Source organism: Rutidosis leptorrhynchoides, chromosome 3 (genome assembly GCF_046630445.1).
Source record: "Rutidosis leptorrhynchoides isolate AG116_Rl617_1_P2 chromosome 3, CSIRO_AGI_Rlap_v1, whole genome shotgun sequence".
NCBI classification, from domain to species: domain Eukaryota; kingdom Viridiplantae; phylum Streptophyta; class Magnoliopsida; order Asterales; family Asteraceae; genus Rutidosis; species Rutidosis leptorrhynchoides.
The window spans coordinates 328,911,943-328,929,167 of NC_092335.1; the positions used below are offsets into that span (position 1 = coordinate 328,911,943).

Consider the following 17,225-nt stretch of genomic DNA (forward strand, 5'->3'; position numbering starts at 1 on the left):
TTATTTTTTTCTTTTCTTTTCCAACAAACAGCTTCACTAGTTGGGCTTATCAAAAATTGTTGGGCCACCGTAATCGTATTACTCCTTGGGCCGTTTAATGATAGCTGGGCTTGTGTAGTTGGGCCAAGGATTTAGTTAACGGTTGGGCTCCTTAAAAACGGGTTAAATAGTCTTGGGTATCGTATAAAATCAGATAAGCAGAATCAGATGTATGGTTAAAAGTGTTTGCAGGTTAGCGGGAGGTCGTGGGTTCGAGACCGAGCAGGGGTGTTTATTTAAAAAAAAAAAAAAAAAAAAGCTTGTTTCATGAGGTAGTCTTTTTATTGTAGTTTTTATTTATTATTATTATTATTATTATTATTATTATTATTATTATTATTATTATTATTATTATTATTATTATTATTATTATTATTATTATTATTATTATTATTATTATTATTATTATTATTATTATTACTACTACTACTACTACTACTACTACTATACTAATATAAATATTATACTCATTAATATTATTATCATTAAAATGAACATTTGGATTATTATTACTATTATTATTACTATTAATATTATTATTAGTATTATCCTTAAAATTGTCATTTTTGAAATTTTTATTATTAACAAAAGTATTTTTATTAAAATTATCACTTTTATTATCATTATAAGTATTATTATTTTTTATTGTCATTACCAACATTATTATTATTAGTACTATTATTTTTACCACTTTTATTATTATTATTTTTAGTATTATTATAATTATTAATTTTTTTTTTACAAACAAATGTTATCTATATAAAATATATTACAAATCAACTAACATTACATACTAATATGTATATATTTTTTTGTCTTTAAACTAATATATTACCATTTATATTGATAAAACTTTAATTAAATTACATATCATATATTTATTATAAGGATAATTATATTTAAAGATACTAATTTTAATAAATTATAAAATATAATTAAATTTAGTTAATTAAATAGAATATGTGTTAATATATATGCAACTGATATAGGTTCATGAATCCGAGGCCAACCCTATACTTGTTAAATATCGTCATATGTATTTTTACTACAAAATACATTAGGTGAGTTTCATTTGCTCCCTTTTTAAATGCTTTTGCAATATATATTTTTGGGACTGAGAATACATGCGCTGCTTTTATAACTGTTTTATGAAATAGACACAAGTACGTGAAACTACATTCTATGGTTGGATTATTAAACCGAATATGCCCCTTTTTATTAAGTCTGGTAATCTAAGAATGAGGGAACAGACACCCTAATTGACGCGAACTCTAAAGATAGATCTATCGGGCCCAACAAGCCCCATCCAAAGTACCGGATGTTTTAGTACTTCGAAATTTATATCATGTCCGAAGGAGGATCCCGGAATAATGGGGATATTCTTATATGCATATTGTGAATGTCGGTTACCAGGTGTTCATTCCATATGAATGATATTTTTGTCTCTATGCATGGGACGTATGTTTATGAGAAATGGAAATATGAAATCTTGTGGTCTATTAAAATTATGAAATGATTATTTATGTTAAACTAATGAACTCACCAACCTTTTGGTTGACACTTGAAAGCATGTTTATTCTCAGGTATGAAAGAAATCTTCCGCTGTGCATTTGCTCATTTTAGATATATTACTTGGAGTCATTCATGGCATATTTCAAAAGACATTGCCTTCGAGTCATTGAGTTCATCAAGATCATTATTTAGTCAATTATAGTTGAATGTATTATGAAATGGTACGTATGTTGTCAACTTTCAATGAAATGAATGTTTTTCTTTTAAAAATGAATGCAATGTTTGTAAAATGTATCATATAGAAGGCAAGTACCTTGCGATGTAATCAACTGTTATGAATTGTTTATAATCGATATGGACTTTGTCCGGATAGATTAGGACGGGGCATCACAGTTGGTATCAGAGCGGTGGTCTTAGCGAACCAAGTCTGCACTAGTGTGTCTAACTGATAAGTCGTTAGGATGCATTAGTGAGTCTGAACTTCGACTGTGTCTGCAAGTCAAAAGTTTTGCTTATCATTTCGTGTCGAAAATTATCTGCTTATCATTCTTAGTCTAGACACATTTTACTGCATTGATTGCATGAATAGTGTATAGACAAAATTCATATCTTAGCATATCTGCTACTGTAGACTTTACCTGACAGCTTCCGTAGATTCCTCCGTAACTTATGGGATTTTAGTATTATATATGCATATGTAAATTATGTATTGCAGGGTACTAATCTACATCCTATAATCTATTTCTTATCGAAAATCCTTCATCTGATCGTACGGGATAAATCCTTCAACCTGTTCGAGTCCCTGAGATTCCAATAGCTATTACGATAGTCATTCCGACAGCTATTCCGACATAGAGTTTCACTCAAGCTCCGAAAGCAGTGTCACCAGAATGAATCAACCAATCATCCATCCCCAATTCGTCTGATGGGTTCGTAGTTGACTTAATCAATGGAGACACGAAGAAGGCGATCCCTTCCACCAACTGAATTCACCTCTTGATAATGAACCTGAAGTGTTTACCGGCGAACCTGTTCGAGACACCATTTTCTCTCTCATTTCCAGAGTATCTCGCCACGACTATATCACAAGTATGTTTTAAAACCTTATTCATTCACTCGTTCATACCGACAATCATCCCGGAGTAATAAAGTCAATGAGTTTCGCGCCCGAGTTGTAGCCTTGTAAAATATGGTGCAAAATGTACCAGCTTCAACAACATCAACGGCACGAACAGTATCACCAACATCATCACCAACCTCAGCACCAACAACACTTGTAGCACCGACAGCAACAGTACCATCATCAGCAGCACCAGCAACATAAATAGTACCAACAACAACAACAACATCATCACACGTCTCAACCTCGCAATCTATACCTCAAGTATAATCATCGTTCTACGTATCGTTCTACATCAATTATCTTCGTTCTTCATGGCGATTAAGTAATCTCTAAATGTTTTAGAGATTATGTATTCTAGTTCTAACGGTAAACCAAATGAGTTTAATATCATATTAACTCAATGAATCCATGATTACATCTGAAGAAAATATATATGTAGGTATGTTTTCATAAAGATTGTAATTAAAAATTTTTTCGTACAAAGTGTTAATGATAAAAATATTTTAACGGGTAGGTAATACCCGAGGAATATTTAGATTTCACATTAACAAGTTACATTGTACATTCTTCCAATCTGATTCAACAGTCATTTACTATCCTACTTACACCCACAGATATACGTATCCGTTCATCGCAGAATAACCATTTTCATTCAATTTCATATTTGGATTTTGACTTATCAAAATCCAACAAGTGGCATAATGAAGAAAACATTGGACAAAATAAAAATTGTTAGAAACAAACAAATTAACTATGATGAAAATTTTGTTAAGAATCCACGCTAACAAAATCCTAGCTAACTGTTCCTAGCTAACTGATTACATTTTATTTATCACAATTTATTTTATCGCAATTTACATTCTCGCAATTATATTTATCGTCATTTAATTTTTGTTATTTAATTTACGCACTTTATTTTTTGCTATTTAATTTTCTGTTATTTATTTTATGCATTTTAAATATCGGGACACGTATACAAGGTTTTGACATATCATATCGATGCATCTATATATATTATTTGGAATCACCATAGATACTCTATATGCAGTAATGATCGAGTTCTCTATACAGGGTTGAGGTTGATTCTACAATAATATATATAGTTTGAGTTGTGATCGAGTCTGAGACGTATACGGGTCACGACACGTATTAATTAATTCGAATATTATATATTAAACTATATATGAATTATTGGACTGTCAACTGTGGACTATCGACTGTGGACTAATAACATTGGACAATTAAAATGAATTAAAATATTGATTATAACATATGAAACTAAACAATTCTTCAAGTTGCCACTTGATTTCGTCTTAAACATCATTTGTATCTCCACGATTACATTCTGCGTTCAAACCTTTCATGATTCTTGAAAACACCTCAATCGAGAGGATGAACCAACCGCACTTCATTTACGGGAGAAAAGATTGATGCATATAGTTATGCACCTGAAATCACTCGGAACCTGAGTAAACGTTTAACAAGTAGCTGTGCTAATTCCTTTAGCGTTATTATTACCGAAAATAACTTTGCATCTACTGTTCGAGATAGCCAGTTTTGTCACAGCTCCAGCAAGTCAACTTCGACTTTTCAATCGTATTAGCTTATTATAACCCTGATATATATAAGTTGCCTTTCGTCATCGATACCGGAAAACCGTTTATATCCCACTACATTAGCAGTAAACTTACCAGCAACATCATTGATCTTTGACTTTATGAAAAATTATTATATTCATTGAAATCCTATCATCTACTCATCTGCATCTGATAACAAGAATTGCCGTACCAAATACCGAGAATCAGCAATCAGTATTTTGAAATCTCGCAGCATGTCTACATCAACAGTTATATGTAAACATATAACATTTATCTCTTAGAATTATGATCTTCCATTCTGAAAATTCTGAAAAAGCACCCAGTCTGCGAATTAATACTCTGAATTTGGAAAAGCTGAATACAGTAGCAAAAACTATACACGACCTTAACCGTCAAAAGCTTGATGATAAAGAATGGAGTATTGGAAATACCCAATAGAAAATTTAGTACCGAAAAGCGGATTATGCGAAACCATGAAGGAAGCCGTGGACAAATCACAAAGAATAAGTTTGACTTCAAAGAATCTAAATGATTCAATGCCTGCTAAAGTCTTTAGCGAATATCTTGCTCCTTACTCTAAACCCTTGTGGACAATAGTCTCCATCGTCCTCTGATCTTAGATATTCAAAGATATTATCGTATCTTTCGTTATAATTATCCTCGATATTTCTGAATATATTTTCATAACTAATCTTATCTGAAATCATTTATCTCTTTGAGCTATCAGTGTTACATCATATGAGAAACTATTAGTTTCTATATTCTGTAAACTTTCGAGTTTAAAATACGAATGTTTTGAAGTAGTGTTGAGAACTGATGCATGAGTTAGTATAATATAATGACACTTGATCAACGTGATTATATTACAGTAAGTCATGCTGAGTTCTAATGGGACATGATGATTCACAGATCATAACGTCATCATGTGCCATGTTACATAACTCTTTCATTCTGCTCAACTTCTGAACATATCATGAAAGTATATTCTTGATAGTTCTATTCTCAGTGATTCTGGTAATTTGACAAATCAAATCATGCTACTACCTTTCCTTTCTACCTTGTATATTATGAAAATTCAAAACTCCATACCTATGAAGTCTGGACAATTACTTGCGAAAAGAAAACAAAAGCATGAAGCTCCGAAGTAGAAAAGGAGTATAAATCGCACCAAATAGGAGAGAGCATTAACTATGAATGACAATGATTATAAGACACAGAATCAGGGACATCGAAATATAAGGGAAGATATAAAACCCAACAACCACGTAGAAATTACAAACCGTGTATATCAATGTTTATCGCAACATAAAGACACGGGAGAATTAAAAACACTATAACCCCAAGTGCGAAGTAGAAGAAAGTATATTCCTCCGGTGGAAGTTGGAAAAGGAGAATGATTATTGTAAAAGTAAGGATAAGGACAAGGATCAGAACTGGATTAAGCATTTTCACAATCTTTTGGGATATATGAACTAAGAAAGAAAGTATAGGAATGGTGAAACTAATGGAATGGAAAAAGTTTTATTTATAATGGAAATATCAGACAAAGCAATCGAGGCAGATCATAGTATTTAATTATAGAGATCTTAATTTCCTCACTCGCCGAAGAATCAAATCTTTTAGATTTCGAAGATTTTCTGTATATCCCTTGAATTCCGGAATTCAACCTAGACAACGTCAAAAGCTATGATGCACCATGTTTTCTAAATTCAATCATGATTACGTCAAAAGTTAAGACGAATTTCTATTTCTCTATTTCATTCTTTTGTGATAACTTCATTCATACTCATCGAATAATCGAATTGTTTTATCCATATTACTCATGATAATAAAACACTATTTATCAATTCATATTCGTCATGAAAACATTTTCATTATTAGCTATGACCACCTCACTCAAATTTCGGGACGAAATTTCTTTAACGGGTCGGTACTGTGACGACCTGGGAATTTCTGACAAAATTTAAACTTCATCTTTATATGATTCTGGCACGATAAGCAAAGTCTGTAATGTTGAGTCACAAATATTTTAAAACTATTTCATGTAGTCGTTTGACTTTCGACCATTCCCGACGATTCACGAACAACTATTTGTAAATAGATAACATAGATATTTATATAGGTATTTATAATTTGAAAAATAATTTAGAATATTATATAATATGATTATTAGGATTTATATTGTAAAATAAATAAAATAAAAATGCGATTAATGGAAACTATAGAATATATAGATATATATAAATATGTATATAAATATTACTTGTAAATATATTAAGTTATATTAAATCTATTTGTTTAGAAATATATAATATATTTGTTTTAGTAATTAACTTTGCTTTTTTTTTAAAAGTGTTTATATATAGAAAGGGAATATAAATGATTTCAAGCTTAATTAGTAAACGTCAGTAATACTCGGTTGACATTTCGTTAGCATTCATATAGATTTAATATAAGTTTATGATGGATTAAAATAAAAGTTGAACTGTAAATCAATTAAGAAGATTTTAGATTTGTTAAAAGTATTTTTACCTTTTTAAGTTTAAATATTAGTACTCCGTACATATAAATCGAAACAGAAAATAAATAATTTTGGACCCTTGTTGATCAGGTTTCAAACAGGTAATGAGTGAAATAATTAAATATGTTTAATCTAAAAATTTGGGATTTTTAGGGACACTTTTATACATTAACTGTTTAGCAATGAACACGATATAACTATCCGTGAAAAAATGTCGGCTAGAGTAATAGTATGTTTGTCCGTGAGTTTGAATTTATTCACCAACTTGTTGTTTCACTTCCATCATTCTTATGGTTGATATTAGTATATTAATATTTATTATTATTATTATTATTAATTATTATTATTAATATTATACTTGGATAATTAATATATATAGATATAGAGACTAATGATGCAGGGAATTTAGAACTCACACCCACCACTCTTTGATTGATCATCATATTAATCACCTTATTTCCATTCACCAACTAACGGCTATCACCCACTTCATCCTCCACGACCACCTTCTAAACTGCTACCACCTTCAACCATTAACACACGACCACACAAACATGTTGCTGTTGCACCATCTCTGTTGAATCACCGGTTATCAACACCCACATCCACCGTCCTCAAAACCATCACCATCCAAAAAAAATTTCTGTCTTGAATCCTTCAAACCACCACCTGCGTTCCATGTCTCCTTCGATCACCCCCTCGTTAAACCCACACAAATCCATTATCACCTCCACCGTCACCTTTCTCTTTCTCCCCTCTCTCTCTCTCTCTCTCACTTAATGTTAATCAAGAATCACCACCACACTATCGTGATTATTACTTCTGTTTTATCACTGTTTACAACCGGGAAACTCAACCGTCCCAATATCTATATCTCTTTAATTTTTTTTTAAAACTTCGAAACTCGTCACCGTATGTTGCTGTTCAATCGAAATTGATGTGATAAGTGCGATAAATATACTATACATAGTAATAAAGATTATGTTATATGATGATGGATCACGATGATATAAGGATGATGATGTCGTGAATGAGGGTGATAGTATGATTATGATGACGATGGTGAAATGTCTAGATGATGAAATGGTGACTATGCTGAAACAGATATGATAAGTGACGATGATAAACAGTCATGGGTTTTCAATCTAGGAAGAAGAAGTCAGAAATAATATGAATTAAATTATATAAGTTGTGTTACAAATCATAAAGGCAAGGGTGGATGATTGGTTGAGAGTGTCGCTGGGTTTCGAGAGGTCTTGGGTTCGAACCCAGAGGACTGCAGTTTATTTTTTTCTTTTCTTTTCCAACAAACAGCTTCACAAGTTGGGCTTATCAAAAATTGTTGGGCCACCGTAATTGATAATGCTAAAAACGAACATATATTTCATCGCATTATCCCTCAAGAAAGACAAGCTTTTAGTTGCAGTTGTCCAATTTACAAGGAATATTTGTTTAAATATTAAAAGGTGAAGACAAAAGACAGATTTGACGATTTGAAGACGCAAACGACCAAAAAGCTCAAAAGTACAAAGTACAATCAAAGTGGTTCAAATTATTGATGAGAAACGTCTCAAAATTACAAGAGTACAAGACACAAAACGCAAAGTACAAGATATTAAATTATACGAAAGGACGTTCGAAAATCCGGAACCGAGACATGAACCAGCTTTCAACGTACGACACAACGGATCGAAAATTATAAATTAATTATGTATATAAATATAATATAATATATAATTAATTATATAAATTATATATTTATATTATATTTATAATAAAATCCGTCGGCAGACTAAGATCCAAACTTGTGTGAGCTGGAATCCACAGCTCCGCAATCGCGGAGCTTTGAAGAGCAAAATGCACCGCACTCACGGAGCACTCTCTGCCTATAAAAGAACATGCATTTCGACGATTTATATACACCTTTTATATTTTATATATATTTTTCTTTCCCCATTTTTATGTATCAAGTATCACTCCAAATCGTAATCTCAATTTGTAATTTTAATTTTAAGTTAGTGATAATAATAAGGATTGATTAGTCGAACGTTTTAAGGTTTTGTAAGTCAAAACTCTGTCCGTGTACCACTACGCTAATAACACCCACTGTAAGTTATGTTTATGATATTTTCATTAATGTCTCGTAGCTAAGTTATTATTATGCTTATTTAACGCCGAAGTAATCGTGATGTTTGACTAAAAATATTAAAATTGGGTAATTGGGCTTTGTACCATAATTGGGGTTTGGACAAAAGAACGACACTTGTGGAAATTAGACTATGGGCTATTAATGGGCTTTATATTTGTTTAACTAAATGATAGTTTGTTAATTTTAATATAAAGGTTTACAATTGGACGTACCTATAAATAACCATATACACTCGATCGGACACGATGGGTGGGATATTTATATGTACGAATAATCGTTCATTTAACCGGACACGAGAATGGATTAATAGTTAATAGACTTATTAAAACAACGGTGAAATTATGTACAAGGACACTTGGCATAATTGTTAACAAAGTATTAAAACCTTGGGTTACACGCAGTCGACATCCTGGTGTAATTATTAAACAAAGTATTAAAACCTTGTTACAGTTTAAGTCCCCAATTAGTTGGAATATTTGACTTCTAGTATAAGGATAATTTGACAAGGACACTCGCACTTTATATTTATGACTGATGGACTGTTATGGACAAAAACCAGACGGACATATTAAATAATCCAGGACAAAGAACAATTAACCCATGTGAATAAACTAAAATCAACACGTCAAACATCATGATTACGGAAGTTTAAATAAGCATAATCCCTTTATTTTCATATTTAATTGCACTTCTAATTATCACATTTTTATTTATTGTCATTGTATTTAATTGCACTTTTAATTATCGCACTTTTTAATTATCGCAAGTTTATTTTATCGCACTTTTATTTATCGCAATTTCATTATCGTTATTTACTTTACGCTTTAAATTAAGTCTATTATTTATTTAATATTTTACATTAGGTTTTAACTGCGATAAAAGTTTTAAAAATCGACAAACCGGTCATTAAACGGTAAAAACCCCCTTTTTATAATAATAATATTACTTATATATATTTGTATTTTTATAAGATAAAACTAATATAGCGTTAAGCTTTGTTTAAATGATTTGCCTGTGGAACGAACCGGACTTACTAAAAACTACACTACTGTACGATTAGGTACACTGCCTATAAGTGTTGTAGCAAGGTTTAGGTATATCCATTCTATAAATAAATAAATATCTTGTGTAAAATTGTATCGTATTTAATAGTTATTTCGTTGTAAAAATAATACTATTTTCTAGTACACCTCGCACACATCAAGTATTTTTGGCGCCGCTGCCGGGGAAGTTAAACGCCGAAAGCGCAACGCTAAAAATAAGAAAAAATTTTTTTATAAAAGTGTTTGTTAAGTTCTTTTTATAAAAATATAAGTTTTAAAAATAATAAAAATATAAAAATACAAAAATAAAAAAAATAATATATTTATATTTTTAAAGAGTTTATAATATTTATAAAGTAAATAAGTATTTTTATTTTAGTTTTAAAATTAAATTTTTATTTAAGTTATATTTATATTTTTTATATTTTATAAAATAAAAAAAACAGAAAAAGTAAAAAAAAATCTGAACCTGAACCCTCAGCGACTCGCGAAGCTTTTGAACTGGGACTAACCGCACTCGCGGAGGTCCTCTGACAGGTCAAACATCGTACAACAATTAATACGATTAGGGTTTAAATTAATTATTAATTTTATTATTAACCCTAATTAAGTTTTATTATTTAATTAGTTATTAGTTTAAGTTTAAGTTTATTTTATATTTTTAATTTATTTAGTTTTATAAATTAAAAAATTAATACTTTTATAAAATAAATAATATAAAAATAATATTGTTTAAAAAAAATTGTACTTTTTACAACTTTAAGTATATATTTTTTTTATATTTTGTACTCCTTTTAATTGTTTTAGCGTAATTTTTGTATTTTTCGCTCATATTTAGTTTTAAGATATAGTTTTTACCATAGTTATTTTTACTTCTAGATTTTTAAGATTTGCCGTAAAATCCCTTAAGTGCTTTTTCTTTAGACTAAGATCTAGGTGCTTTAGAATTTTGCGACGCTGTTTTTATATTTTAGTACCTTTTTAAGTTATAGCCATTTGGGATATAGTATTTCTTTTAAGCTTTAATATTTTTAGACGCAACTTTTAATTTTTAGTTTTTAGTGCCTTTTAAAGTTTAGACGCGCTACTTTCTTATTTTTATTTTTCGACGCCTATTATTTTTCGCCTTTTTATTTTTCGACGTTTTTCGACGCGCTCTTTTTCTCTCTTATTTCTAGCCATTCTAGTTTTTAGGACTTAGAATTTTCTCTATTTCTTATCTAATATTTTTTTAAATTACGAAAAATTGTTTTAAGTGGTTAAATTGATAGACATCAAAATTTTATGGTTCGTAGTAATAGATGGATTTGTACGTGGACCGGGTTATTGGAGCCAAACAGTACTCAATTATATTGAGACCAAACGAATCCTGCCCCTCTGCTGCATTTTTTGGCTATTCGAAACGTGGGCAAAATCAGAAAAGTCTATTAATTGGATAACTTATATAATTTTTCTTTCTTTTTAAAAAAACTAATAGGATATTCAGTGAATGCACCGAGCAAAACGTTCACCACCTTTTGTACGTTCACCACCTGTAACTCGATCAAGACATCTAGCAAATATTGTCGCCGTCAATTTTTCTTTAGAATCGTCATCCAATCGACCAAGTACTCCAATTCAAATTTCCGATAATCCATTTTTTGAACCCGACCTCACAATTGAGAATTCGGAGAATATTCAGGGACAATTCATAGATCCTGAACCATTAATCTTTCCTCCGGAACCGCCAATCATTCAAACAGAGATTGTTGAGGAACGAACCATTAAATTAGAATCCTCTAGTGATTCAGATTCAACAAATTCAATAATGGAGAATCTGGAACCTTTAAGTATGGAAAACCGAATGAGAGCTAAACGCACTGGCCAAGGTCACGCAATTACTCAACCAGACATTAATGCGCCAGATTATGAAATCAAAGGAAAAATTCTACACATGGTGACTAATCAATGCCAATTTAGTGGTGCGCCGAAGGAAGATCCAAATGAACATCTTCGTACCTTTAATAGGATCTGCACTCTATTTAAAATAAGAGAAGTTGAGGATGAACATATATATCTCATGTTATTTCCCTGGACTTTAAAGGGAGAAGCAAAAGATTGGTTAGAATCGTTACCTGAAGGGGCGATTGATACATGAGATGTTTTAGTTGAAAAATTTCTTAAGCAATTCTTTCTGGCATCTAAAGCCGTAAGACTTCAAGGAGAAATTGTTACATTCACACAGAAACCAAATGAAACTCTATATGAAGCATGGACAAGATTTGGAAAATTATTGAGAGGATGTCCGCAACATGGTTTAGACACTTGTCAAATAGTACAAATATTCTACCAAGGATGCGACATCACTACAAGGAAAGACATAGACATAGCAGCTGGTGGTTCCATTATGAAGAAAACAGAAACTGATGCTTATAAAATTATTGATAACACTGCTTCCCACTCACATGAGTGGCACCAAGAAAAAGATATCGTTAGATCATCTAAAGCAGCTAGAGCCGATTCTAGCCATGACTTAGATTCCATTTCTGCAAAGATAGATGCTGTCAAGAGACGAATGGAAAAGATGACTAAGGATATTCACTCAATACGAATTAGTTGTGAGCAGTGTGGATGACCTCATTTGACAAAAGATTGTCTCAGTATTCAACTAACAATGGAACAAAGAGAGAATGTTTCATACATAAACCAAAGGCCTGGAAATAATTATCAGAATAATTATCAACCGCCAAGACCAATTTATAATCAAAATCAGAATTATAATCGAAATATTCCATACAATAACCAACAAGGTCCTAGCAATCAACAAGTACCCAATAATACATACAATCAGCAAAGACCTAATTTTCAAAACAAACCACCACAAACCGATGATAAAAAGCCAAATTTAGAAGATATGATGACGAAGCTAGTTGAATCTCAAACGCAGTTTTTCACATCTCAGAAACAAACCAATGAACAAAATGCTCAAGCATTTAGAAATCAACAAGCTTCTATTCAAAATTTGGAACAAGAAGTAAGTAACCTAGCAAGGTTAATAGGTGAAAGAAAACCGGGAAGTCTACCTAGTGATACAAATGCTAACCCCCGAAATGAAACAGCTAAAGCCATTACCACAAGAAGTGGTATTACACTTAAACCACCTGAAATACCTGTAATTTTTGATGAAGCTATTCCTACTCCACAAGAACCACAACCTGAACAAAATAAGGAAACAGAATCGGTAGTTGAAAAGGTTAATGAAGATAACACAATTAAGGCTAAACCTTATGTTAAACCATACCAACCACCACTTCCTTACCCGAGTAAAATGAGAAAAGAGAGACTTGAAGCCAAGCAATCCAAATTCTTGGATATGTTTAAACAAATAAATGCCAATCTTGCTTTCATTGATGTGATTTCAGGAATGCCTAGATATGCTAAATTTCTGAAAGATCTAATCACGAATAGAAAGAAAATGGAAGAACTCTCGGCTGTTACTATGAATGCTAATTTTTCTGCAGTGCTGTTGAATAAAATACCAGAAAAATTATCAGATCCAGGAAGTTTCACAATTCCATATTTTATGGGTAGTCTTAGTTCAATAGAAGCATTGGCAGACTTAGGTGCTAGTATAAATCTAATACCGTATTCACTATACGTTAAACTAGACCTTGGAGAATTGAAACCAACAAGAATAAGTATACAACTAGCCGATAGATCAGTAAAATATCCTAGAGGGATAATGGTGAACATGCTAGTTAAAGTTGGTACTTTAGTATTTCCAGTAGATTTTGTTATCCTGGACATGGAAGAAGATTCTCGAGTACCTCTCATATTAGGAAGACCATTCTTAAACACGGCTAAAACAATGATAGACGTGTTTGGTAAGAAACTAACCCTAAGTATAGAGGACGAGAGTGTTACCTTTTTAGTTGATAGAGCAATGCAACAACCGCAATCTGCAGATGATACATGTTATTATATTCAAACTATAGATTCACATGCAGAATTGTTAGAAGAATTTCCAGAATTACAAGGAACAGGAGAATGTTCTTTAGGAGAAGGTACTAAACCAATTGATGAAACTGAAATGTTAGCTAGACTTATGGCTAATGGATATGAACCAAAAACAGAAGAAATTCAAATGCTAAAAGAAGAAGACAGATATCGATATAAATCATCGATAGAAGAACCACCGACATTAGAGTTAAAGCCACTTCCAAACCATTTGGAATACGCTTATTTACATGGTGAATCTGAATTACCTGTAATAATATCGTCTTCTCTTACTGAAAATGAAAAATCTCAACTTATTTCTGTGTTAAAAGCTCATAAACCAGCTATTGCATGGAAGATTCATGACATTAAAGGAATAAGTCCTTCATATTACACACATAAAATCCTTATGGAAGAAGGTCATAAAACGTATGTGCAACGCCAACGAAGAGTAAATCCTAATATGCAAGATGTTGTTAAGAAAGAAATTATTAAACTGCTAGATGCAGGTTTAATTTATCCAATTTTTGATAGTCCATGGGTAAGCCCAGTTCAATGCGTGCCTAAGAAAGGTGGCATGACTGTCATCACAAATGAGAAAAATGAGCTTATTCCTACTAGGACTGTAACAGGATGGCGTGTTTGTATTGATTATAGAAAGTTAAATGACACCACCAGAAAAGATCACTTTCCCTTACCTTTTATTGATCAAATGTTGGAAAGATTTGCCGGAAATAGTTACTATTATTTTCTTGATGGTTTTTCCGGATATTTTCAAATTCCAATAGCACCCGAGGACCAAAGAAAAACCACATTCACGTACCCTTATGATACTTTTGCTTACAAACGCATGCCATTTGGACTTTGCAACGCCCCTGCAACCTTTCAAAGGTGCATGATGGTGATTTTTCACAACATGATAGAAGAATGCATGGAAGTTTTCATGGATGACTTTTCAGTCTTCGGTGATACTTTTGAATCATGTTTAGTTAATCTTGAACTAATGCTTATTAGATGTGAACAATCAAATCTAGTTCTTAATTGGGAGAAATGCCATTTCATGGTTAAAGAAGGCATCGTTCTTGGACATAAAATCTCAAAGGAAGGAATTGAAGTGGATAGAGCTAAAGTAGATGTAATTGCTAAACTTCCACATCCCACCAATGTTAGAGGAGTTAGGAGTTTTCTAGGGCATGCCGGTTTGTACCGACGTTTCATAAAAGATTTTTCTAAAATTGCCACTCCAATGAATAAACTCCTAGAAAAGGATGCTCCATTCATCTTTTCAGATGAATGTATCAAATCTTTTAATATTCTTAAAGAAAAACTCACTAATGCGCCGATCATGATAACACCAAATTGGAATTTACCGTTTGAACTTATGTGCGATGCAAGTGATTTTGCTATGGGAGCCGTTTTAGGACAAAGGATTGAAAAACGAATTCAACCTATATATTATGCTAGTAAGACGTTACAAGGAGCACAAACAAATTACACAACTACTGAAAAAGAACTCCTTGCTATTGTCTTTGCTTTTAACAAATTTCGTTCATATCTCGTTCTAGCAAAAGCGGTGGTCTATACCGACAATTCTGCTCTTAGATACCTATTTTCGAAACAAGATGCTAAACCACGATTAATCCGTTGGATCTTACTCTTACAAGAGTTTGATATTGAAATCCGAGATAAAAAGGGAGCAGAAAATCTCGCCGCTGATCATCTTTCTCGTCTTGAAAATCCTGAATTAGAAGTTCTAAATGAATCAGCCATACAAGACAACTTTCATGATGAATATCTATTGAAGATAGATTATAATAAAATTCCATGGTTTGCAGATTATGCAAACTACATAGTATGTGGATTCCTTGAAAAAGGATTATCGTACCAAAAACGAAAGAAATTCTTTAGTGATATAAAACACTATTTCTGGGAAGATCCACATTTGTTTAAAAGTTGTCCCGATGGAATAATACGCCGATGTGTATTCGGAGATGAAGCTAGTAAAATTTTAAACCATTGTCACACAGGACCAACAGGAGGACATTATGGGCCTCAGCTCACAGCAAGAAAAGTTTATGATGCTGGATTCTATTGGCCTACAATTTACAAAGACGCACACCTTCTTTGCAAATCCTGTGATGCTTGTCAAAGGGTCGGAAAAATAAGTCAACGTGATGAAATGCCACAAAATGTCATTCAAGTATGTTAAGTATTTGACATTTGGGGTATTGACTTTATGGGTCCATTTCCAAAATCTCATAATAATCTATACATTCTCGTTGCCATTGATTATGTATCTAAATGGGCGGAAGCACAAGCTCTCCCAACTAACGATGCACGAGTTGTAGTCAACTATTTAAAACGTCTTTTTGCAAGGTTTGGAACACCGAAAGCTTTAATAAGTGATCGGGGAACTCATTTTTGTAATAACCAACTTGAGAAAGTTCTTAAAAGATATGGAGTAACTCATAAAATCTCCACCGCATATCATCCACAAACAAGTGGACAAGTTGAAAATACCAACCGAGCTTTAAAACGTATTCTAGAGAAAACCGTAGGATCAAATCCGAAAGAATGGTCCATTAAATTAGAGGATGCACTCTGGGCTTTTAGAACAGCCTACAAAACTCCAATTGGAACCACACCTTTTAGACTCGTTTACGAAAAAGCATGTCATCTTCCAGTAGAAATTGAACACAAAGCATTTTGGGCTTTGAAGACATGTAATCTTGATTTACATGAAGCTGGACGTCTACGGTTAAGTCAATTAAATGAATTAGAAGAATTAAGACATGAAGCATACGAAAATTCGTTAATATATAAAGAAAGAACGAAGAAATGGCATGATAAAAGAATCAGAAGTTCAAAAGAATTTAAAGAAGGAGACAGAGTTCTTCTTTTCAATTCACGATTTAAGCTATTTTCTGGAAAATTGAAATCAAGATGGTCTGGACCATTTATAGTCAAAAGAGTTTTCCCATACGGAACAATAGAATTAATAAATTCAAATGGGATTGAATTTAAGGTTAATGGTCACAGAGTTAAACATTACATAGATAGTCCGATGGAAGTTGACAACGAAGTTAATCACAATTTCAACACCACAGCTAACTAAGTGTGGGAAGAATCAAGTCTTTAAAGGACAATATGTATTTCTATTAGAGTTAGATTTTCTGTTTTCGTGTAGTTCTCGAAAATGGAACCCAAATGGTCTTTCCCTAGCAAACCCTAAAGAACTAGTCTTCTCCCCACATTCTGAATTTTT

General features: G+C 32.0%; 1 non-coding gene across 1 annotated transcript; it reads right to left on the minus strand.

The window, feature by feature from the left end:
• Nucleotides 1-12,176: 12,176 nt before the first annotated feature.
• Nucleotides 12,177-12,283, minus strand: LOC139903225 (small nucleolar RNA R71). The gene has a single exon (XR_011778062.1). It is a non-coding gene; the product is annotated as a small nucleolar RNA R71 (small nucleolar RNA).
• Between the last annotated feature and the right edge of the window lie 4,942 nt (nucleotides 12,284-17,225).